This window comes from Schistocerca cancellata, chromosome 8 (assembly GCF_023864275.1).
Source record: "Schistocerca cancellata isolate TAMUIC-IGC-003103 chromosome 8, iqSchCanc2.1, whole genome shotgun sequence".
Taxonomy (NCBI): domain Eukaryota; kingdom Metazoa; phylum Arthropoda; class Insecta; order Orthoptera; family Acrididae; genus Schistocerca; species Schistocerca cancellata.
In genome coordinates this window covers 69,550,300-69,576,701 of record NC_064633.1, presented here as the reverse complement: position 1 = coordinate 69,576,701, position 26,402 = coordinate 69,550,300, and the positions used below count along the sequence as shown (strand labels likewise).

At 44.4% G+C, this 26,402-nt stretch overlaps 1 protein-coding gene across 3 annotated transcripts in view; it reads left to right on the top strand.

Moving 5' to 3' along the window:
• LOC126094665 (GRAM domain-containing protein 2A-like) overlaps positions 1–26,402 on the top strand; it is a 347,755-nt gene that overhangs the window by 163,934 nt on the left and 157,419 nt on the right. The gene's annotated exons all lie outside the window — the stretch shown is intronic.

Sequence of the window (26,402 nt, the reverse complement as noted above, 5' to 3'; positions counted from 1 at the left end):
AATGCACTTATCACCATGCGCACTGTGTGTTCATGAATATCTGCCGCACTGAAATTCTTCCTTTCAAAAAGTGTTCAATCACAGCGCACTCCCGAGAACGGCACATTACTCGAGCCGTTCCTTCACGATGCGCACAACTTCTGCACACGCCGCGCCAATGTGTGTTCAACAGGTCGCCCACACATGGGGGCGTCCGCTGCTGCGAGTGAACCCAGTTACAGCAGTACGTGACGTGGGAAACAACTGCCCACGATCACCTCTTACGCGGGACTGCTACGGTCGCAGGTTCGAATCCTGCCTCGGGCATGGGTGTGTGTGATGTCCTTAGGTTAGTTACCGAGCGAGGTGGCGCAGTGGTTAGCACACTGGACTCGCATTCGGGAGGACGACGGTTCAATCCCGTCTCCGGCCATCCTGATTTAGGTTTTCCGTGATTTCCCTAAATCGCTTCAGGCAAATGCCGGGATGGTTCCTTTGAAAGGGCACGGCCGATTTCCTTCCCCATCCTTCCCTCACCCGAGCTTGCGCTCCGTCTCTAATGACCTCGTTGTCGACGGGACGTTAAACACTAATATCCTCCTCCTCTTAGGTTAGTTAGGTTTCAGTAGTTCTAAGTTCTAGGGGACTTATGACCTAAGATGTTGAGTCCCATAGTGCTCAGAGCCATTTGAACCATTTGATCACCTCTTACTGCAGTACCGCACAACTCTTTACGGAGAGACATCTTTCAAGGACGCCTTTATTCTTTCCGATTACGCTTATTGCTGCCACCATTTTTTTATACATTCTGCATAACTACTGTAATTAACATAGCTACAGTGTGCCACGCTACCTACTAATAGCCATCCGTGTTGCGCATGAATCCACTCGTTACTGCTTCTGCGTTTCCTACCGTGCCTTTCACTTGCTCTGTTTCAAATGCTGACAGCATAGAAGCAGAAATGCCTCTTGCTGGAAGTGGTTTTAAAGCTGTGATGTATTGACCTTATTACTGTTCAAGCATCTCGTTTAAAAATGTAATCCGTTATTCAACTCAACATGCATTTAATTACGTATTTCAAATATAGCTTTCTAAAATTAGAATTTGTCTCATTAAAATGTAAATGTTAGTGCGCAGTGTTGTGTAAAAGAGGTTTTTCTTTCAAATACTTAAAGCAGCAAACTCAGTTGTACCACGGTAGGTCTTTGAATCTCCTCTATGCATTTAACACATGGGTTTTAAAGCGCTCTGTTTACGTAAATAACATTTGATAAAATAAATACTAAACAATAATAATAAATCATCGATACTGACCGTATTATACAGGGCGTTCGACTATTATAGGTACAAACGATAGATTTATTTTAGAGGACAATGAAACGAGCAAATAATCCTAATACACAAAGGGCCGGAAAGCAGTGGTTTGCCCGATGTGATTTGTTACGACCTAGTGCATGAGCACGTTAAAACAGTCCCAAGTACCTAAAGTGCACGTATGCACTTCAGGAGAAACGCATAACACCAAGTGTTTCGCGTGGACACAGTTGATGTGGAGGCAGGTTTCTGTAAGACCCTTCATCGGTGCCTGCACACGTTCCAAAATCGCAGGCATGTTCCGAATGCAGTGACAACCACCCACACTGCTTTCACGGAGTTCAAAACTATCAACAGGGCTGAAATACACAAAGCTTTAAAATGTCCCCACACAAAAAAAATCAGACGGGTTCAAGGCGACGGACGAGTGTGAACAGGGCAGCGAGCCACGACGAATACTCCTGTTGTCGAAATGCTGCTTACCAGCACTTCGGATGTACTGAAGGATGATAAACTCAAACGAGGGCACTTTTGTAACTTTGTACGAGGTGTATTCAAGTTCTAAGGCCTCCGATTTTTTTTCTCCGGACTGGAAAGAGAAACATGCGCATTGTTTTAAAATGAGGCCGCGTTCATTGTCAATATGTCCCAGAGATGGCAGCACCGAACGGCAGATGGAATTTTACCGCCAGTGGCGAGAATGAGAACTGTTTTAAATACTTAAAATGGCGACGCTTTCCTTACTTGAACAGCGTGCAGTCATTCGTTTTCTGAATTTGCGTGGTGCGAAAGCAATTGAAATTCATCGACAGTTGGAGACATGTGGTGATGGAGTTATGGATGTGTCAAAAGTGCGTTCGTGGGTGTGACAGTTTAATGAAGGCAGAACATTGTGTGACAACAAACTGAAACAACCTCGGGCTCGCACAAGCTGGTCTGACGACATGATCGAGAAAGTGGAGAGAATTGTTTTGGGGGATCGCCGAATGACTGTTGAACAGATCGCCTCCAGAGTTGGTATTTCTGTGGTTTCTGTGCACACAGTCCTGTGTGATGACCTGAAAATGCGAAAAGTGTCATCCAGGTGGGTGCTCGAATACTGACGGACGACCACATGGCTGCCTGTGTGGCATGTTGCCAAGCAATGTTGACGCGCAACGACAGCATGAATGGGACTTTCTTTTCGTCTGTCGTGACAATGGATGAGACGTGGGTGCCATTTTTCAATCCAGAAACAAAACGCCAGTCAGCTCAATGGAAGCACACAGATTCACCGCCACCAAAAAAAATTCAGGTAACTGCCAGAGCTGAAAAAATGGTGTCCATGTTCTGGGACAGCGAGGGCGTAGTCCTTACCCATTGCGTTCCAAAGGGCACTACGGTAACAGGTGCATCCTACGAAAATGTTTTGAAGAAGAAATTCCTTCCTGCACTGCAACAAAAACGTCCAGGAAGGGCTGCGCGTTTGCTGTTTCACCAAGACAACGCACCCGCACATCGAGCTAACGTTACGCAACAGTTTCTTCGTGATAACAACTTTGAAGTGATTCCTCATGCTCCCTACTCACCTGACCTGGTTCCTAGTGACTTTTGGCTTTTTCCAACAATGAAAGACACTCTCCGTGGCCGCACATTCACCAGCCGTGCTGCTATTGCCTCAGCGATTTTCCAGTGGTCAAAACAGACTCCTAAAGAAGCCTTCGCCGCTGCCATGGAATCATGGCGTCAGCGTTGTGAAAAATGTGTACGTCTGCAGGGCGATTACGTCGAGAAGTAACGCCAGTTTCATCGATTTCGGGTGAGTAGTTAATTAGAAAAAAATCGGAGGCCTTAGAACTTGAATGCACCTCGTAATTAACGCCTCACAAGCGGTATTTAGACATAACCGCTGTCTAAGTCATTAACAGTATTGTGCATTCGTCATATCGGGAAACCCATTACTTTCTCGACTTAAATTTATTGGTACTATGTGCTTACATAGTTATCTTCTGGTACCCCTTTGGTTAGTGCATACACTAGCCAGAGCCTGTATATTCTTCAGTGAGTTAAGTGTCTGACGTAAGCGGATTTGATCCATAGTCCGTTCTCAAAATTTTTCTCGCTCTTGCCATGACTTCCATCTTACCCAACGCATTTTGTATTTGAACGTTTTTAGTGCCTAGTGCTTCAGACGTCCCTCTAGCTGTATGATGCGATTCGAAGGACGCAAAGAACATGTAATCTCCAATAGAAATACGCCTACTAAAGTGCCAAGTTCAAACGATATTACAAGTTGATTGCTACTTCGTTCACTGAACTACTGCAATAACAAAACTTAAAGCAAAGAGCAATACAAGGGAAATGCTGCAATTTAGTTTCTTTGTTTCTTTCTTTATGCCGCAGGACTAACTCTCACTACATTGAAGCTTCTAGTTGTTACTTAAGTACCTTCGAGTATTAATTACATATTCATGGGCCACCTCACGATGTTCCCATAATTATATGTAACGTTAAGTGCACACTTCAGAACTCCCGGCAATTGATGCTGCTGGCTTATACAGCAGTCTTCGTCTCAATCGCTTGTGTTGTGGGGTTTGACTTCGAGGTCGCCTTCTGGAATTTTGATGGAGGAAGAAATTTTCATCGCTTAAGAGGCAATGGGCAGTACTATACAGTCCGTAACAGCCAGATTGTGCGTCCAAGTCCTCGGTCAAATCGCAATCCTATGGCGCGTCTAATGGACAGAGTGCATATGACACTGTTGTTAGAAGTCCGTCCGACGGATTGATACCTTTTTTTTTTTTTTTTTTTTTTTTTTTTTTTTTTTTTTTTTTTTTTTTTTTTTTCGCACCCTCTGCGTGTTAATCGGGATGAGCAACCTATGTGCGAGGAACCATGTTTCATCTCTCCATCCCCACTCACCTTCATCGAAAACACATCACTCCACTATATTCTACAGGCATTCATCAGCTCTTTTACCGCAAGAATCACACCAGAGGTGCCTAACTCACAGGACGCCGGCAAGATGTCATGTGAATCAGGTGGTGAGATCGTGGAAACGAGTCTTCAGTTTAACGATCTGTCAGATGTTTTGTAATTTGATCCATTGCTTCTCATTAATGCATTACATTATCCATAAGAGTGTTTACCTGCTAGTAACTGAGTAGAGCCTAAACCATTGCTGTGGTTTGATCTGAGACCTTGACTACTACTTCTGACCCCAGGACCCTCATTTGGCGTTTATCTAGCGGCACCGTTTGCGCTTCCCATCGTAACTCGCGCAAGTGGGTGACTCAGAGCGTAGATCTTGCAGTAGACGAGCGTCGGCTGCCATAGCTAATAGAAACCCTACGCTGCCACCTCACTAACATGCTGCGGACTCTGATTCTGGAGTATCGTCTTTTCCACTGGGGTCTTGTGCAATGACAGCAGTACTTGGAATCTACAGCACCTTCCGAAAAAAGCGGTGAAGATATGAAAATGCTCCTGAAGAAATCCAATATTTCCAAGAAGGATAATGAAGGTATTCGTATAGGTATTGAAACCAAAGTGTCGTATGAATTGATGTACCTGTTTTATGCGATAAGAATATATTCGGATCAGAGGCCCATTTTTCTACATATGGAACAAGTTATCGCCTTTACTCTGTCCCACTCACGAGTAGATCCGCATATACACAGCAGGCGTCTAATTTTATCCAGTACATGAATTGTTGTAGAAATAGCGCCAATCTTCGGCATTTTCCTTACGACCGAGAACAAGCTGCTGAAGATCTTGATCTGTATCCGAAGTGGGAAATAGCTCGAAATCTTCCGTAGCCGGACGGGGTGGGCGAGCGGTTCTATGCGCTACAGTCTGGAACCGCGCGACCGCTACGGTCGCAGGGTCGAATCCTGCCTCGGGTATGGATGTTTGTGATGTCCTTAGGTTAGTTAGGTTTAAGTAGTTCTAAGTTCTAGGGGACTGATGACCTCAGACATTAAGTCCCATAGTGCTCAGAGCCATTTGAACCATTTGAAAACTTCTGTTTCAGAAGCCCTTCTGTTAACTGAAATTTTATCCGTAATGAAATGGCTCTCAGATAGCCCACTTTCCACATTAGCGCAAAGATTTGCCAAGGGTAGAGTAAAATAAAAAACCATTTATTGAAGATGGCAAGTATTTAAACATACCAATATATCTGCCTACTATACCACATAATTCAGCCAGTAAACACTGACCCGGAGAGCTTCACCAATGTATAGCATTTTTAAATCCAAGCCGTGTAACAAAAGCTTGGGAGAGTAACGACATGACATCAATCGTTGTAGGATTTTTTTTTAATCTACGTAGGAGCACCAACGGTAGTCTCTCCTGTCAACTAATAAATTCCTTAGCTATTTTTACTTGAATAATATATACTAATCATATAGTCTGCATACATCTGTTACCTTATAGATATATAAACACTCGCAACACATTGTATTTACGAATAACACAATTCCTTAGTTACCTCACATGAAGTTTGAAGCCATCTTGACGCTATGAATACAAGAGAGAGTGCATAAAACCGACGCCCCTGAGCGGGCTTCAAACAGCGACGACGAGCTATTGAAGAGGTAGGAGGTAGCTATGACTGCCCCTCCCCGCACCCCCCCCCCCCTTAAATGTCTCGGGAGAAATCTCATAAGATCTGTAAGTATTTTGATGTATCTGCTGACACAGCGACAAAACTCGCATAAAGGTTACTCTTTTTTACGTATGGGCTTCTCATGCGAGATAGTTGTGCGACAATCACATGTCACTTTTTCCCCGCAGTGGTATGTAATAGTGCGAACCATATGCATAAAAATTTTTATTGCGATGTACCCTGCTTATGTGCAACGGATCGAAATTAAGTATACGCTAAATGATGAAATAAATTGTTTAATGCAAAGTAAAACTGCAACCTACACAGGAACAGACTTCCTTCAAGAAACATTAGGACCCTGCAGCTTGTGTGCGTGTGGTGCGGTCGTCGCCACCGTTAGCCGGTGTTTGCTAACGAGGCGCTTGCCGGCCGGGTGGTAGTTGCCACAGCGTAATATGATTACATAAGACGCGTCCAGCACTTTCCGTGGGCGAGCGATCGATAGCCCAAGGCGAATCGACGCAGCACAAGTGAGACATTTGTTGTCACGACGCGGTCGCAGTCGATATGGCAGTGTGTGCCGTGGCGCTCCGACCTGCCGACCCGGCGCACCCGGCAGAACACGAATTTCCTAGCAGGAGGCCGCCCGCGTCCCGCGGACTGACAGCGTAATTACCAGCCGCGAGGTAGTAACGGAAAGTAGAGGGCATTCGGAAAGCAATTTAATCGTCTCCGGGTGGCCCTTTCACCGCAAGGAGGAATTATGCAGCCGGAAGCCGGCCGCCGCCCTTGACCCCTGCGGGACGGAGCAGCCGTGTCCTGCTGAAATATGCAGGGCAGCCGACCAGCTCCGCTCCCACCTCATCTGGGATTCACGGCGGCCCACGCCACGCCATCGACACGCCACTCCCCTCCCCCACCCATCACCCGCTACCTCCGCTACTGACTTCGGCAATCAATTCGTTTCTCTCGGGCTGCTGCTAATTACCACCGTCCCACAATCGGGCGACGCAGGCGGTGCATGAGCACACGTAGGCGATGGACGAGCTCGATCAAGGGCCACCTCATATATGTCTGCACCCCTCCCGCTAAAGGTGCAAGCCAGTGCGAGATCCCTTTCCCAAACTAATCCATACGTGTCCCCAAAAATGTCGTCTTCCCCTGCGTTCATAAACAGAACCTTGTAAACGTTGAGGTACAACCTCGGACAATCTACGAAATGCTCATTGTTCTTAGTCAGAAACGACTGACTTGCGACTGGCCAGTGTACGTGATCTGCACACCGCGCTACCGGAAACTGTGTAAGCGTCTGCAGAGGCGGCGCCATCGCTCCAGTAGAAACGTAAACTCAGCGCAGCTCTTTTGTCTTTTCAGATTCGAGACGGTTTTATACAACGATATGGCCGCGAGAAACTTCGGTCTACTGACATTTGCCTATGTTTAGTTTTTGGCGTAAAATTGGAAACTTCCGATCGGTAGTTTCTGAAACTTCCGATCGGTAGTTTCTGAAACTTCCGATCGGTAGTTTCTGAAACTTCCGATCGGTAGTTTCTGAAACTTCCGATCGGTAGTTTCTGAAACTTCCGATCGGTAGTTTCTGAAACTTCCGATCGGTAGTTTCTGAAACTTCCGATCGGTAGTTTCTGAAACTTCCCATCGGTAGTTTCTGACACTTCCCATCGGTAGTTTCTGAAACTTCCCATCGGTAGTTTCTGAAACTTCCCATCGGTAGTTTCTGAAACTTCCCATCGGTAGTTTCTGAAACTTCCCATCGGTAGTTTCTGAAACTTCCCATCGGTAGTTTCTGAAACTTCCCATCGGTAGTTTCTGAAACTTCCCATCGGTAGTTTCTGAAACTTCCCATCGGTAGTTTCTGAAACTTCCCATCGGTAGTTTCTGAAACTTCCCATCGGTAGTTTCTGAAACTTCCCATCGGTAGTTTCTGAAACTTCCCATCGGTAGTTACCATTTTCTAGAAGCTTTGTACAGGGTTACAGATCCCCACTCCAATGCGACCACCGTCTGTGTTCCCATCACCTGTTACTCAAAACGAATATTCATTGTGTCACTTGAATCTGTCAAAACAGCCCACTGCTTATTGCAACCGCCGAACCTTACCGAAAAACTGTTAGTATTCACCTGAACAGCTCCTTTTATTATGGTTGTCTGTATCGTCATTCGTTTGAAGTCAGCAAAGCCCTGTGTCGGAATTACAAAAGTCTTGTCGATCAACTGATCATTTCTGCATTTTCTAATGACGCTGAGGGCCAGTTTTGGATATACGTTGTATTCAGTGCATCAGAACAGAATCGGCAGACCCTCCCACACTGCCCCTTAATGCATACAGGTCGCGTTCATAATACAGTGATTGGTCTGGGTTGACTGGGGGATAATGGGTTCTGAAAACATACAAAAACGAAATCGGTACAAAAATTGGGTGATTACTGTCATTTAGTACGATACAGATCTGGAATTTGCCAAGGCAAGGCAAAAGTTCCTTTTGTATCACCATGTAAAGTAATTAATATTAATTAAAACGTGGTCGCTGAAACAAGTTACTGTATCGATTTGTTATGACGACGTCCTGTGATGCCTCAATTGGTTCAAAATGCTTCTTATGTAGTACGTCAAAGTAAGTTGATCAGTGAACGCGTATCAGGCTACGTGGATTCATTTAATCAAAACTGTCTTCTACAAAATGTCTTCTGTCACTGGAGGTTCTATCTTCAGATATAATTTCAGGCGATTTTATATTCTATCCCAGAAGAGTCTGTTAAATCAGAACACATGTTGCTGACCGAAAATTTAGATTATAATGAACATAGAGCCATCTGCCTGAAGCAGTCTATTAGTTATGGATCGACTTACTGCAGTTGTTTTGCACTGATAAAAAGAGTGGAGAGTTAAACAGAATTATATCGCAGTATGAGCACCTTTGCTTTGTTACCGGTTTCCTTAACGGTTCTGTAGGTTTTCAGTGTAACTCGAATATTGCCTCATCGTTTCTCATTTAGGACGTGACAAGTGGTTGTGCATGGAAGCGATAACAGTTGAGATAGCATGAGAACACTCGACATAAACTATATTTTTGTGACTTTTGATCTCTAAAACGTGAGACCGTGAAACATATAACATTTCTTTCATTGCTATTATTTAAGCCCGGTACAGTAAAATGGAGCACTTTGGTCTCTAAGCTCAACTGAATTGGGGGAAACTGCACATATTTGTTATATATTACTACAAAATAATGTTGCAACATCTGTAGACAAAGATGTTACGAAAAGAAGCAGTATTAGAAGAAATAGACTAGGAAGGAAGTCTATGTAGAAAGCGTATTGACGATGGGAACAATTTGTGAAACATCTTTTACGGCATCCGTGTATAGTTAATATTCGAGCCAGTAATGGAAGAAAGATTACAAAAGCAAACTAAGATTGTTAGATTAGGTAAATCAATTAAGATATTAGTTGTAACGGGTACACATGGATGCAGAAATCAGCTCATTCCGGGATGAAACGAAGGTCAACATCCAACCTGTCGAATTGCTGATGCGGTAAAGGCCTTCATAGATTCAAATCGAAATCCCAGTTAGAAAATAGTAATACAACTCGGCTGAATGATCGTTGAAGAATTCAATAAATTTTTTCAGGGTTTGTGACCGCATTTTCTCTCTCTCTCTCTCTCTCTCTCTCTCTCTCTCTATATATATATATATATATATACTACCGACGTTTCGGTTGTACGCCAGTACTCTATGCACCTACGGCCGGCCCTAGAAATCGGGCAAACAACGCCACGTCACAGCTGCCGCCTGGTTTTCCATTCGCTGATTTCCACCAATCACAAGCAGTAATGCAAACACCAATCATACGTTGGGTTTCCACCACTGGAAAGAGATAATATCAATACCAATAAAGAATTCTAACCTCCCTCCCCTTCATCCTAAACAACCTATCAGAATTAGATAACAGCAATGTCTGCAGGTATATAAAAACAAAATTCTCTCATTCAGCAGTAAACACAAACACCCTGAAGAAGGTCGCTTGCTAGTTTTATATATATTGACAATGCGGTCACAAACCCTGAAAAATTTTATTGAATGTGACAATGGCCGTGGAAACACACATTTATATTGATCGGTAGAGAAGTTGCATTTATGGCAACGAAGAATGTTGCTAAAAGTATAGAATGAAATAATGCCCTATGTTTCAGTTATATCAGAGATGAAAAGTGGGTGTCGTTGGACTTGCACTCCATCGCCATCGTTACCTTCCCTCTTAACAGTGTGTTGGTCCTCCTGAGGGCGCTGCACATCTAGAAATAGATGCTGTCTACCTCTTGACTCTGATAAACTATTCATCAGCGAGTAAGGGCGACACGAAGATGGCGCAAGACACACATTACACTGGGTTGGGCACCCCGTTACAACTGAAAAGCAAACACTTACCGAGAATACAGTGGAGATCTGACATCACACTTTAGGCAACACGGTTAGTGTGTATTGCTGTAAGAGCCGCTTTCTCTTTCCTTAAGTATTAATTTTAGGCGCAGGAATACATTTTTACTGAAACTGTATGCGTGATAAATAACGTTCGTCTTTGATGTGTTAGGAATACCAAAGGCCGACAAAGAATTTGTGCGCTGTGTTTACCGGAAATGCAAAACGTTGGCGTTGTCTTCAGTTAAAACTTCCGGGTTGAGAGAAAGCGACAAACACACAAAATTATTCTGAGACATTTCGGCTCCGACTACGGTAACTGGCAGTTGCCTCCGAAGATGTCTAATGTCTACAGCAGTCGGAGGGAAAACGTCAAGAAATAGTTTCATACAACACCGACGGCCTGTCAGTTCGGACGTTGTAGCTGAAATAAACACCGGCTGTGACAACCTACATTGTATGACTGGATGATGTGCATCTTTTGAGAGCCGCGTGTACAGCGTTGGTTGCGATTTTATTAATAATTTTACATGCGGACGTGTAGCCCTTTGTATGGTTATTTGAATCGTACTTCGCACAAAGCGAACGAGACATTAGCGCCCACATTTCCTATCTAAGAAATGCTACGTAAAATCTAATGCCAGAGCCTTTGAGAGAGTTTCTGGAAGCTTCGAGCACGTGGCCGCGCTTTCGGCTAATTAGAGGACTGGAGATCACTAACCTGATGGCTGGTGTTGCGTAAGCTGAGCATTCGTTTCTTCGTTATTGACAACTTGTCTGGGGACTGTCCGGTTATGAATAATTTCAAAACCTGTATAAGCAGAAAGGCTGTTCTGAACCAGTGCTTAAGCTATAAATATTTGATGAAAGCCTGCCGCAACTGTGCCACGAAAATTCTAGAGGATGTGGACAGTTAATCAATCCGATATTATCGATATCTGACTGCGCTGTTGGTTTTTACCTGGAAGAGCAGCGTTAGCCATTCTTTGTGTTAAATTTCTTGTCTGATGATATAATTTGTTCCACAGTCGCAGAGATATGTGTTAGTTTCGTCACTTCAAGACGACTCTTTTTACCACTGCCGTTCATTTATGGTATAAACGTTTAACGAACGTCTGAACATTGCTAATAACGCTAATTTGATGTCCATAAATTAGATATATACAATCAACTCTAGAAAGAAACTTTATTGGTTCTTTCGATAATTTTTATCCTGTAAAAGGTTTATGAACAATTCTGTGGTTTATGCGTTACAAAAACTGTTGTTCCGAAAAAAGATTTGTATTTAGATTTATGGAATACACCTTGCTTATCGACTCGTATCAGTACGTCTTAGTAATACGCGTATGTCTTTTGACAATGTCCAACCTCTGTTGCACTCGGTATCTCTTACAGGCAAGAAGAAAAAGGAGATAAATATTAACTCTTAAGTTACTAACATTCTTGAAGAAAGGATGCTGTCACTCAATATAGATATGTCAGACTGCATATGAGATTGCTTTAAAAAAAATAAAAACAAAAAAACACACACACACACACACACACACACACACACACACACACACACACACACACCTCTTACCGTCTTAGAGTGCAACCAAAATTTAATGCATTCTGGTTGAGGATGCGTTTAGATACGAAACGAATTTCATTTTACTTAAAATAAAAATGTGAGTGCATCAGCATAGGAAACCACGAATAAAATTTTGCTTGCTGGATACATTTCTATGAACTAGCGTTTACAGCTGTAGCGACACCGACGTCCATGGCGACCGCTCATTAAGTGGAAGCGGTGTTGCCTAAGCTCGTGAACATAACACATCAGGCGGATTTCCACGGCGTTGGCTGTGTGGAAAAAACATTCCTCTGCTAAGCAGGAGCTCACAGTGAATGGAGATGGGCAGTACACTAGCCCGCTCTATCAATCCCCCCACATTAACACCAGTTTTACCAGCCTGAATACGTGCGTGACTTACCAGCAAAGAGAAACCGTGCACAGACTTTCTCGTGTGTTGCATTTTCTTGGCGCAGAAGTATTGTGCCGCTGTTCACTGAATTGTTTCCTTACATATGAGAGTCTGTGTTATCCAAGTCGTTCATAATGTGTGCCACCTTGTAATACACTCCCTCCTTTCTACTTCCATTTATAGTCTACATTACACACTGTCTTCTATGAAGATTTGAGAGGAGCTAAGATTGCGATACACTTTGTAGTTTACTTAGCTTGTCATGTTGAGTCGGCTCCAATTCTTTTTGTCTATGGGTCTGAGTCTTGAAGCTGAAAAATGTCACATCAAGTCCTCACGGTTGGTTTGAACTAAGTAAATCGGAAGAATGTTGTGCAGCATTTTTTTTTACGTAAATATATTTTCTCATGTTTTAGTATATCATACAGTATTTTTATTTTCACGTTAATAAAGCCGAAATCACATTGTTCGCACAAAAATACTTCCGATCACATCAGAGGCATGTTTACGACTCTCACACTCTGCAGAAATAACAATATTCCAAAGGTTTTACAATTTTTCTTAACAAATTAATTTCTACGAGTTTGTTACATTATTAATTTCGATTATTATTTCATAAATGAATCCGAAATATACACAGTAAACAGTACAGGATTGCGTAATTAATAATACAAATTTTAAGTGTGCCAATAATTTGTAATTTCAAATGTTTATAAACAAATATTTTAACTGGACTCTCAGAACTAGTGCTTTTCGATTATAACATTGAAACTAAAATATTTTATATAGTAATTCCTTTTTATAATGTTTAGCTTGAAATATAACATACTGTGCCGAAAATTATATGAAAGTTTTCAGCTAAGCACCTGAGATAATTCTGACCTGGCCAAAATTCGAAAAATAAGTGGTATCGACAAGTACTGTTGAGAAAAAGTAATGCTAGAGGAGTATGTCTCGTTAAAAGCTTCCCGTAGAAAGTTAGGTAACGTGAAGCTTTCGTTCGTTTTGCGGGGCTTGCCGGTCTAAGTTAAAGATTCATAGTCGCATAGGATATTTTCTGGTTGTGTAGTAACGTTAGTCGTCCTTGTAAACATCAAACGTGATCGTAATGGATGAGTGGTGAATAAGGTGCGCGTGAGCCATTGTACGAAATATCGATATTCTTACCAGACACGTCTATGGAGTTAATAAAAAAACTAGCCTCGTTTTAGCTGTGTTTTGACTTTACTCGATCGCAAAATGTGAAACTGTTCTTCTTGTAGGGGAAAGACGTATATAACTAAATACTACCTATCTTAATATGAATGTTTAGCGATAATCATGGCAGTGTAGATGACTTAGATAGAACTGAAGCTGTATCGAAACAAAGACGTCAGTTTGAAATAACTGTACTCGAGCTCATGTCATGCAGAAGCAAAATAAAGCTATCTCGAGGATGTCTGATGATTAGTTTGTCGGGCCGTGAGTCGAGTGTGGGAATACTGCTTGACGCGGTCCGGCCACTACTGCTGGCTTATCTTGTGCCCGTAGAACAATGCGGCAGGAGAACAGGTGAGTGCGTGGCCAGTGCAGCGTCCTCACTCAGGCTATTGTCTGCCGGCCATTGTTTCTGACTTGTCAAGTCAGTCCCAGACTGGTACTAGCGGCCGAGTGCACACCAGTATCACGGAGTTTAATTTCAGCACGGTGTTCCTCGCTTTTTAATTAGTAGTTAGTTACTGCATTGTTTCGTGAATGCGCAGTGGTTATCGCAACCGTGAGGATCACTTCCCAGTCCCCTCTCCAGCCATCCTTATTTAGGTCTCACTTCATTCAACAACTGGATCAGGACGAAAGCTTTTGCAAAGGAGCGGCAGATCGCCTTCATTATTCTTGCCCTATCAGATTTTGTGCTCGATCTCTGACGACCACGCCGTCGTCGTCACGTTAAACCCTAATTACTCCTCCATTGCTACTTTAATTAAATCGTTGCTATAATGCCTGCAAGCGAAAGGAATGTTCTAATAAGAGAACTACCACAGCTCGAACTACTATAATCAAATGAAAATGATTTTGAAATGCGGATCTGTCTGTTCTACCACATTTTGCTGTCATATATATCTGTAAAACTGTGCATTTGTGTACAATCGATCTTTGAAGGTTAACCAGCCTAATGACTCCAGAAGTACAATGTCGCGTAGCAGAAACCCGTGATCTTTGTTTGAATGTAGTGATAGAGTGCGTACTTGTAAGCAGAGGTTGTGGTATCGTATCCCTGTCTGACCACGGAAATCTTCCATTTGTCTTTAATGAGCCTTCACCTGTCAACAGTGTAGCAATATGGCGAAGGCCATTAAATTTTAGTTTTGGGCCTCCGTTTCTGTATGGTGTCTTTTGTAGTCCTTTCTCCACGTTCTTGGTTTTAGCTGTCTTGTCTTATGCCAATAGGGATTGACGTATAGTCGTTTCTTAGCTCCCCTCTGTCTTCGTGTTGTATAGTTATGACCCCAGTTGTTTTTGCGCCCTAAAACAAACAAATCTGTCAACAGTGTGGGGAGTCAGTAGGAACGACACTTGCTTCGGATTCCACTGTAAATTGTTGACCTTCTTTCCCCAGTGCGATAACTGGGGTAGATTAGCGCCATCCAAATCGCCGAAGTGGCGTCCAATTGAAAAACTTGCAGTCAGCCATTGGACCACGCGCAATTATTGTTATTAATTATTGTCGCTTCACTGAAACTCCGCATGTGTGCTTCCACGACGAATAAAAGAAGAAAGCACGAAAACATAAGAACTTCCATTTTGAGAGATACGACTATGACTTCCTTTAATTTGCGGTCTTAGTTGCGTTCACATTTGAGTTAATGGTGACTAGTTTCGAACGTATTTGGTCATTATCAGATCATAATCTGAACCGTCTTCACGTGATAATGAAATAGTTTCATAATACATTATCCCCAGGGGCCCCCCAGCTCCTTGTGGGTACTGCAGCCTTTGTTCCTTTCTGGGCTTCTCTACCTTCCCCTTCCTTCTCCCACCCTGTTCTTATTCCTTTCATTTTGCCACTTCCTTTCCCTCTCCTGGTGTTCTTATTTATGTCGACTCGCCCATCCTCCTGACTTCGTTTCATCTTGTGATTTTGGTTAGTTTGCTTTTCGTTCTCTTTTGTGGCTTTTCTTTTTTGGTCCCCCTCAAGGGTTTGACCTCCACCTTTAAATCTGACACTTGAAGTGTGAGCCATGATGGGAAGAACTCCCTCCCTAGCGTCTTCGGCGTGGGTTCCTCTCCCCTTCCTCCTCTTCCTCTCCCTTTTCCCCATTCCGCTACGTCCCTGCCATAGCACTTTAGCGTCCTTGCTAGGTCAACTGCTCGGTAGCAAGTATGTGTGATGACTGTTAAGTACGCATCTGGCTGAGCCTCCTGACACTACAGGGATCACACTGCTGGTACCTGCATTTGAACGCCTCGTGAAAGCCTAGGATGGTTGCCTATCTTCTCGGAGCATCGGAACTCCCGGCCGTTGTTGTGGCGCCTCCTCAGCCACGGAACAACTCCTCTTCTCTGGCTGCTGCCAGGGACGGGGCTCCCTCTCTGAACACCCCTCGTCGGCGTTCTCAGGACAGGAAGGCTGCTACCTCGCGTTGGACGTGGGACCCACGCACAAAGGTCCTCAAACCCGCTCGCTCTGATCCGGACATTGCTGCCACCTATTCTCTTACTGCCTCCCTCCCTCCCTCGTGCTGAGGGAGATGAAAACGTAGCGCAAGTCAAAGGACGAGGTTTCTCCAGTATTCCGGGGAGATTCACCCCCCTCCTTCTCCCTCCGAATCAGCCCCAGTTTTTTATGGACGTCACCCCATTCTCGTTGGTGACGATCACTGACGCGGTGACGTCACCTCCCTGGCTTCTTTATATCTGATCTGGATCTGATCTGGACTCTCGCCATACCGTACTACAGTGGAATTGCAACAGATATTACTGTTACCTACCAGAAATATAACGACTTGTTTCCTCTTATTCTGCGTTCTGTGTTGCGCTGCAAGAAACGCACTTGACCACTCTCCAATATTTCGTGGTTATCTTGCCTTCTGTCAGAACAGTGCTGGTCCCAAGATAGCATCTGGACAGTTCAGCACTTTGGTCAGCACCGATGACATTAGTGACTGGATTTTGCTTCGTACCAACTCGGGGTCTTGCCCATGCCACCTGCTAAGTCGTTTTTCTCCAGGTCTCAGGTTGTGTGGACATCCCAGGCTGTAAACTGGTTGACCGTTTGGCGAGAAAGGCATTCTCTTGCTCCCATTTCCTGTCAAGATTCTAGCTGCAGAGATGCTGATAGACATCAGATATCGTCCGCAGCTCGTGGTCTAGTGGCGAGCATTGCTGCCTCTGGATCACGGGGTCCAGGGTTAGATTCCCGGCCGGGTTGGGGATTATCTCTACCTGGGGACTGGTTGTCTGATCATCATCATCATCATCCGTGACAGTCGCTAGATTGGAATGGGTAAAAAGATTGGGATTTTGTATGGGCGCTTATGACCGCGCAGTTGAGCGACCCACAAACCAAACATCGTCATCACATCAGATTTCTCTTTACCCAGAACTGGAATAAGATCTGATGCGGTACTTCTCTCAGTAATAAGCTCCGCACACTCGAGGAGACTACTGCAGTCTGGCGCTCTTCCTTCCGCACCTCTCGGAAAGAGTCACTGTCTTATGCCGTCTACGCATCAGTCGTACTAGGCTCATCCATTGATTTCTCTTGCGTAACGAGCCACTCCGACAATGTGGCTGTGCATCTAGACTGATGATATCCTTTATGTTGGTGGAATGTGCCTTCTTCCGGCCCTTCATACTAAGTATAGTCTTGTCTTTAATATTACCAGACGATTAACGAATGGTTGAAGTGGTCATCAGTTTCCTTCGTGAAAGTGCATTTTATGTTCAGTTTTAAGGTTTTGCTGTACTCTTGGAACAGGGCAGGGTGGTTGTGGCTGGGGCCTCTCTTCGTGATCTGGGTCAGGGACCAATGACCACTCACCTGTGTAAGGCATTTTGTTTTTCCAGTTTTTAGATTTGGACTACCATTTTATGCCTTCTACTTTGTGAGTTTTTAGTTTCCGCACCTTATAGTGCGACCCCTCCGACTGTATCCGCCCACTTCAAGCGGACGCCTCTATCTTATGCATGTAATTTTTGAACTGCGGGACTGATAACCTCGCTGTTTAGTCCCACAACGCCCATCAATCAATCATAATACAACACATATACATTCCAAGCTGTTTTCAATGTATAAATGCTGAACAACGAAATTATTTCATTAATCACACGAGGACGACTCAAGTTATGATTTGAGAACCAACAAATGCTTTCAAAACTAATCACCATTAACTCAAATGTGACCGTAGCTAAGACAGAAAATTAAAACTAATAGTAAGATTAAATACAGTTGCTGGTCTTTCAACTAACTCAGTGCTTGAATTTCAAACATATGGCTCTGTAAGCACTGCCTGTCACATTTCAAGGAAAGGTTTAGCTTCTTACCAAATAATACTTCATTTATGACAGTTGTGAATCCACTGGCGACAATTGTTTCTTCAGCATCTTGTGCTTATAGTCCACATCTACTTCGCAAGCCGCCTAACAGTGTGTGGCGGAGGGTACTTCTGTTACCATTAACTGACCCCCTTTTCCCGGTCTCGAATTGCACGTGGGAAGAAGCCCCTGTATTGGCTCCCGTTTCTCGAACTTTCTCTTCGTTGTCATTTAGTGAGACGTAACTGGAGGGAAGGAAGGAATATGTTATCCGGCTCTTCTCGGGGAGGGATCTCTCGAAATTTCGATAGCAGACCTCTCCGTGACGCGCAGCGCCTCCCTTGCGGCGTCTGCACCTGGAGTTTGTTGAGCATATCTCTGACGCCCTCGTGGCGACCGAACGGTCCCGTGGCGAAACACGCCTCTCTTCGTTGGGTCTTCTCTTCTCTCGCTCTATCGGTCTCATCTGGTAAGGATCCGAGACTCATGAACAGTACTCAAGAATCGGTCTAACAAGCGCTTTGGAAGCTGCTTTTCGTTCGTGGACAAGCTACATTTGCGTAAGATTATTCCTATGAAGGTGTCGGGCATCCACTGATCCTACTGTTCGTTTTATCCAGTCTTGTACACATATGCAAATGGATCATCTTTATGGATTGCAGCACACTGTAATTAATGATGAAATTATGAACACCGCTACGAAAATACGTAATTATAATAAGGACCAATCATAGTCAGCACTTACTTATAAAAAATGGTTCAAATGGCTCTGAGCACTATGGGACTCAACTGCTGTGGTCATAAGTCCCCTAGAACTTAGAACTACTTAAACCTAACTAACCTAAGGACAGCACACAACACCCAGCCATCACGAGGCAGAGAAAATCCCTGACCCCGCCAGGAATCGAACCCGGGAACCCGGGCGTGGGAAGCGAGAACGCTACCGCACGACCACGAGATGCGGGCACTTACTTATCACTCCACTTTTTGGAGTAGATATACTCTGCTGAATCTTTTCAAATATAAACTATACAGTTGGTGTTCTATTTGAAAATGTAAAGATACAAAGTGTTAAAAACGGTAAAATTTCTAAACAAGTAACATGAAAAAATATAAAGACAGAAAAGCAGACAAAATTAAATAAGGTTTGGAAAGTAGTGTCAGTAGTATCTGTACCTTTACATGAAAGCCTAGTCTTCTGCAGTCGTGTTAGAGAGTTTTCAGTATTACTTAAAAAAAACATCCGAGAAACGTTTCATTACGCAGAAGGGATTTGCGAACGAGTGCGCTAAAATCTTTCGTGCAACTCGTGACGAAGTTCTGCGAAAGCGTAAAGCCTGACTCATTTCCGAGGGAGCAGTTATTCCCAGCCTTGTCCAGCCGTCCTGCCTGCGATCCCCGGAATAATTTCGGGCGGATGCCAAGGCGGTTTTTCAACGTCAGTTGCTTTCTCAGTGACATTTTCCCTGACTGAATTTTACCGCCCATCAGCGAGTATACTCTGCCGGCCAACGCAAGGTGTGTAGGTGAGATGGCTTTCTGACGTGTATCGGTTTATCCCCATCGTATCTCCTTCACGGAAATAGGCGGTCCACCTGTGTGTACATACGAATTTCTCTGAGTTTATTGCCATTGTTTCGAGAGATGTTTGTGGGACGAAGTAATGTTACTTCGCTTTGCTTCCAGTTTTGCCTTCTGGATTGTAAGAGTAGTTCTTCACAGCATACGGTGTGTCCTCTGTAGTTGCGCCGCGACCTGGAGTTAGTGCAAGAGTTCTGTAACGCTACTCGAAGAAAACGGGCAGCACTTCTCTCTCTCTCTCTCTCTCTCTCTCTCTCTCTCTCTCTCTCTCTCTCTCTCTCTCCACACACACACACACACACACACACACACACACACACACACACACACACACACACACACACACACACACACGCGCGCGCGCGCGCGTTAGTGAACTTTAGTAAAACACTTTAATTTCTAATAGGTAAGTTTGATGCAATCTACGGCTAGACCTGAGCCATGTTGACGCCGCAGTCCTCATTGACTATCCCTACGCTCTGACGTAAGCAGTCTTCCGCCAGCGCCGGCGTGTGGCGCCTGTTGAGAGCGCGTCTTCGCTGACGACTCTCATTCGTGGCTGCGTCTGGCAGCTGCTGCCTTTAGCTTGTGGTGCCGTTGAGGTACCATCTGAAACGTGTGGCCTCACTTCTCGGACATCACTGAAAGAATGTATGAGGACACACCAGGCAAATGGGAATGTTCTGTCTAGTGTTTTAGTGGCAGCGAACCATCACCGTCGGTTTAGTCTCAGTGTATAGGCGGCGATTACTCGCTACTGCCTCGTTGACGATACATATATCCTCAGTTGTTGGGGATTACCCTGCTACGCCTGCTGGAAGACGTGCCTTTGGTGCTACGAAGTATAATGTGGCCACTACGCGACGGTGCTCCTGATCACTTCCTCATTTCGCTGCAGATGCATCGCGATAACATCCACCCCAATCACAAAAAAATGGTTCAAATGGCTCTGAGCACTATGGGACTCAACTGCTGTGGTCATAAGTCCCCTAGAACTTAGAACTACTTAAACCTAACTAACCTAAGGACAGCACACAACACCCAGCCATCACGAGGCAGAGAAAATCCCTGACCCCGCCGGGAATCGAACCCGGGAACCCGGGCGTGGGAAGCGAGAACGCTACCGCACGACCACGAGATGCGGACCCCCAATCACACTTTGAGGCTAAATCATTGCTGATGGTTTGCTACCACCATACCAGTAAAACAGTAATACAGACAGAAATTTCCCACTTGCTTGCCGTGTTTCCATTTGTGCTCTCAATCAGTGAAACGTACAGTGTCAAAGTTCTTTTATCTCCACCTTCAAATGAGTGAAGCTCACTTGGAACGCATTTCTGGCCATACATCCATATGATGTTTTGGTCCTTATTCTCTCAGGCATCATTTTTTGACGCTTGCCACCAGATCTAGATCGAAAGTGTACATAATCCGGAACTAGAAATCTCGTACCAAATATTTACGACATGGCTCCCTGTGCCCCACTGCCAGACATTACATTGAAAAGATCTTGACACGACAACATGTCAGACGTCCTCTCTATTTTATGGTCAATGATTCAAAAGTAATGACGACACCCCTATACAGGGTGATCCATTGATAGTGACCGGGCCAAATATCTCACGAAATAAGCATCAAACGAAAAAAAACTACAAAGAACGAAAATCGTTTAGCTTGAAGGGGGAAACCAGATGGCGCTATGGTTGGCCCGCTAGATGGTGCTGCCAAAGGTCAAACGGATATCAACTGCGTTTTTTAAAATAGGAACCCCCATTTTTATTACATATTCCTGTAGTACGTAAAGAAATGAGTGTTTTAGTTGGACCACGTTTTTCGCTTTGTGATAGATGGCGCTGTAATAGTCACAAACGTATAAGTACGTGGTATCACGTAACATTCCGCCAGTGCGGACGATATTTGCTTCGTCATACATTATCCGTGTTAAAATGGACCGTTTACCAATTGCGGAAAAGGTCGATATCGTGTTGATGTATGGCTATTGTGATCAAAATGCCCATCGGGCGTGTGCTATGTATGCTGCTCGGTATCCTGGGCGACATCATCCAAGTGTCCGGACCGTTCGCCGGATATTTACATTATTTAAGGAAACAGGAAGTGTTCAGCCACATGTGAAACGTCAACCACGACCTGCAACAAATGATGCCCAAGTAGATGTTTTAACTGCTGTCGCGGCTAATCAGCACATCAGTGGCAGACAAATTGCGCGAGAATCGGGAATCTCAAAAACGTCGGTGTTGAGAATGCTACATGAACATCGATTGCACCCGTACCATATTTCTATGCACTAGGAATTGCATGGCGACGACTTTCAACGTCGTGTACAGATCTGCCACTGGGCACAAGAGAAATTACGGGAAGATGACAGATTTTTTGCGCGCGTTCTATTTAGCGACGAAGTGTCATTCACCAACAGCGGTAACGTAAACCAGCATAATATGCACTATTGGGCAACGGAAAATCTACGATGGTTGCGACAAGTGGAACATCAGCGACCTTGGCGGATTAATGTATGGTGCGGCATTGTGGGAGGAAGGATAATTGACCCCCATTTTATCGATGTCAATCTAAATGGTGCAATGTATGCTGATTTTCTACTTAATGTTCTACCGATGTTACTACTAGTTGTTTCGCTGCGTGAGAGAATGGCGATGTACTTCCAACATGATGGATGTCCGTGCGGTTGAAGCGGTATTGAATAGCATATTTCATGACAGGTGGATTGGTCGTCGAAGCACTCTACCATGGCCCGGACGTTCACCGGTTCTGACGTCCGCGGATTTCTTTGTGGGGAAAGTTGAAGGATATTTGCCATCGTGATCCACCGACAACGCTTGACAACATGCGTCAGCGCATTGTAAATGCATGTGCGAACATTACGGAAGGCGAACTACTCGCTGTTGAGAGGAATGTCGTTACACGTGTTGCCAAATGCATTGAGGTTGACGGACATAATTTTGAGCATTTATTGCATTAATGTGGTATTTACAGGCTGTAACAGCATGCGTTCTCAGAAATGATAAGTTCGCAAAGGTACATGTATCACATTGGAACAACTGAAATAAAATGTTCAAACGTACCTACGTTTTGTATTTTAATTTAAAAAACCTACCTCTTACCAACAGTTCGTGTAAAATTGTGAGCCATATGTTTGTGACTATTACAGCGCCATCGATCACAAAGCGAAAAAAGTGCTCCAACTAAAACATTCATATTTCTTTACGTACTACACGAATATGTAATAAAAATGGGGGTTCCTGTTCAAAAAAACGTTGTTGATATCCGTTTGACCTATGGCAGCGCCATCTAGCGGGCCAACCATAGCGCCATCTGGTTTCCCCCTTAAAGTTAGACAAGTTTCGTTCATTGTAGTTTTTTTAGTTTGACGCTTATTTCGTGAGATATTTAGCCCGGTCACGATCAAAGGACCACCCTGTACATTTGACAGTTTGACTGACTTCAGGTGTTGTTCGGTGATACAACTAAACCACGTCGTACCTTGTCGTCCGCTTACGCGCTCAGTGTTAGAGGTCAACTACCAGGCTCTGTACCACACACTTTATCATCCGCAGAACTTTCCCGCACTCCCGGCCCGCCGTCTCAGTGAGACTTGGCTGAACACTACTGCGACGTCCCCCAATCGGCCTGACCGAGCGTAACTGGCCACAGTGATAGTATCCCCTACTGTTGCCAGCGTCCCAGGAAGGCGCCGTCGGAGCGCTGCCAGCCGTGTCCTCCTCCATCCGCAACAATGGCCGCAGCGAGCTCTTATCGCATGGCGCCAAGGTCTGTACCGGGACTAGGCGCTCTGGCGCTAGCCAGCCCATTGGCTGTGCTCGTGTTCTAGGCTAATGAGGGCCACGGACGCCGCGCTGCGTCGCGTCGCTCTATTCTCGGCGGCTCGGCGGACTTCAATAGCCGACTGCCAGAAGGCGTGGGACGCCGCCCACCCAGAAACCAGGCAAGCGTCACCGAAATAACGCGCCGAATAACCGTGTGGCAGGTGATTCAGCTACCACTGCTCGGCCGCCAACGGCCTAGACGCCTTGTACTTCGACTCGAAAATGAAACTGTATTTTAATTTATTTCACGATTTCCGTTTTAACTCTAGCACAGTCGTTGTTAAAATGAATGACATTAAATCCGTGAGGACGCAGTCACTTGAAATATTAGCTGTGCACCTCGTTCACATAAACTGAACCTGCGTTGCAATGAATGTTCTACTTGTGGTCTTCAATCCCGACTGGTTTGGTGCGGCTTCCCAGGCTATCCTATCCTGTGCAAGCGTCTTCATCGCTCCGCAACTACATCAACTTACATTCATTTGAACCTGCTTACTGTAGTCGTTCCCTGTCTCGCTCTACCACTTTTACACTTAACCCCCACATCCCTGCATTACCAAACTGACAGTTCCTTGAAGTCTCAGGATATCTGCTATCAATAGATTCATTCGTTTGCTCAACTAGGGCTATAAAGCTCTTTTTTCCTTAGTTATTATTGGCTCTACCCATCTATCTTCTTCATTCTCCTGTAGTGCCATATTTCCAAATCTTTTATTCTCTTCTTGGCTTCACTGCTTGCTGTGCACGTTGCACATACATATGTTACACTCCCGGCACATGCCATCAGAAGAGGCCTCTTAGCTCTTGAATTTATATTCACTGTTAACAAAATTCTCTTCTTTAGAAACGCTTTCTTGCCATTGTCAATTTGCGTTTTTCTCTCCTCTCTACTGCGATCATCCTCACTTTGCTGCCCAAACAGCAAAACGCAGCGACAGCCTCTAGTCTCCCATTTCATAATCTAATTCCCTCAGCATCGCCTAATTTACTGCGGTTGCATTCCATTACTCTTGTTTCACTTCTATTCATGTTCATGTTAGAAACACCTTTTATTGCGCTACCCATCAGATTTTACAAGCCCTTTCTCCCCTCTCGTAGAACTACGGTGTCATTTACGAATCTGAAAGTTTTATTTCTCCTCCCTGATCTTCAATCCCCTATCCAAATTTCTCCTTGATTTTCTTCACTGCTCGCTCAATGCACAGATTGAATAAAATAGGGGATACGCTACAGTCCTTCCTCACTTGTTTCTCAACTAGAGCTTCCCTTTCTTATCATTAGTCTCCATTCAGTAAAAGGCGTAGATCACTTACCGCTCGCTGTAGTTCACCTCTGTCACCTTCAGAATTTCCAACACTGCGTTCCAGTCAACAGTTACGAAAGATTTTCTAAATTTAAAAATAAGGTGAACGTAGAACTGCGATTGGTGACTCTACTGAGAGAAGTTGCAGGAGCGGTATTGTCATGAGTTTTCATATATTTCACAAGAAAGCAAACTGACCTTGCCCGACGTCGGCTTCTACTAGTTTTTGCCATTGCTCTGTAAATAGCTTAGACAGAGCTATTACAAATGATTGAAGCGATTTCATAAATTCACTGTAGCTCCATTCATTGACATATGGTCACGACACACTACACATACGTAGAAAACTCATAAAGTTTTGTTCGGCTGAAGCCGCACTTCAGGTTTCTGCCGTCAGAGCGCTAGAGAGCACAGTGAGACAAAATGGCGACAGGAGCCGAGAAAGCGTATGTCGTGCTTGAAATGCACTCCCATCAGTCAGTCATAGCAGTGCAACGACACTTCTGGACGAAGTTCAACAAAGATCCACCAACTGCTAACTCCATTCGGCGATGGTACGCGCAGTTTAAAGCTTCTGGATGCCTCTGTAAGGGGAAATCAACGGGTCGGACTGCAGTGAGCGAAGAAACGGTTGAACGCGTGCGGGCAAGTTTCACGCGTAGCCCGCGGAAAATTGGCTCATGCCAGAACTGGAGACCGACAGCACTGACTTCATCTTTCAACAGGATGGTGCTCCACCGCACTTCCATCATGATGTTCGGCATTTCTTAAACAAGAGATTGGAAAACGATGGATCGGTCGTGGTGGAGATCATGATCAGCAATTCATGTCATGGCCTCCACACTCTCCCGACTTAACCCCATGCGATTTCTTTCTGTGGGGTTATGTGAAAGATTCAGTGTTTAAACCTCCTCTACTGAGAAACGCGCCAGAACTGCGAGCTCGCATCAACGATGCTTTCGAACCCATTGATGGGGACATGCTGCGCAGAGCGTGGGAGGAACTTGATTATCGGCTTGATGTCTGCCGAATCACTAAAGGGGCACATATCGAACATTTGTGAATGCCTAAAAAAACTTTTTGAGTTTTTGTATGTGTGCAAAGCATTGTGAAAATATCTCAAATAATAAAGTTATTGTAGAGGTGTGAAATAGCTTCAATCATTTGTAATAACCCTGTATTAGTGTTCTGCAACCATGAGTTACGAAAGCTGATAGTCCGATGGTATTCGCACCTGTGAGCAATTGGTTTCTTAGGAATTATTATATTTTTCTTCAACTATCATGGTATTTGACCTGATTCCTGTCTTTTGCACACCCAGCCAGCGGTATAGATTTGTCATAGGGGGGTTTCCAAAGGATGCCACTGTTTGTGGAGGGAATGTTGTGAAATCCAGGGACCTCCTTTCGACTTGAGGCTTTCAGTGCTGTGTCAAATCCTTCTCTTATCGGTGGTGGTGGTGGTGGTGGTGGTGGTGGTGGTCCAGTGACAGTTGAAAATTGGGTTTCCTCTTTTTTCAGTAGCATTCACCTCTGTAACTGAACAGTCAGAGAACAATTCCAGGCATGACTAAAATTTTGGTTGTCACAGATGTTTCTAGCCAGGATTTCCAGACAGTTATATCTAGTCAACACAGACGAAGCAGAGAGGATGAAACGCCATGTAATTATTTTAGTGAAACTCGGCCAGAAATCTTGAATCGGCCATACGATAAATGTGTCGTGACACACAGAAATGTTTGGCAGACCGGGATTCGGGGTTAATGACAGATATTTGCCGTTTAACCAAAAGAAGAAAGAACGACGCAAAACGATAGTTCCGATTTAGGCCTAACATTTCGTTAAATATACGTAATAC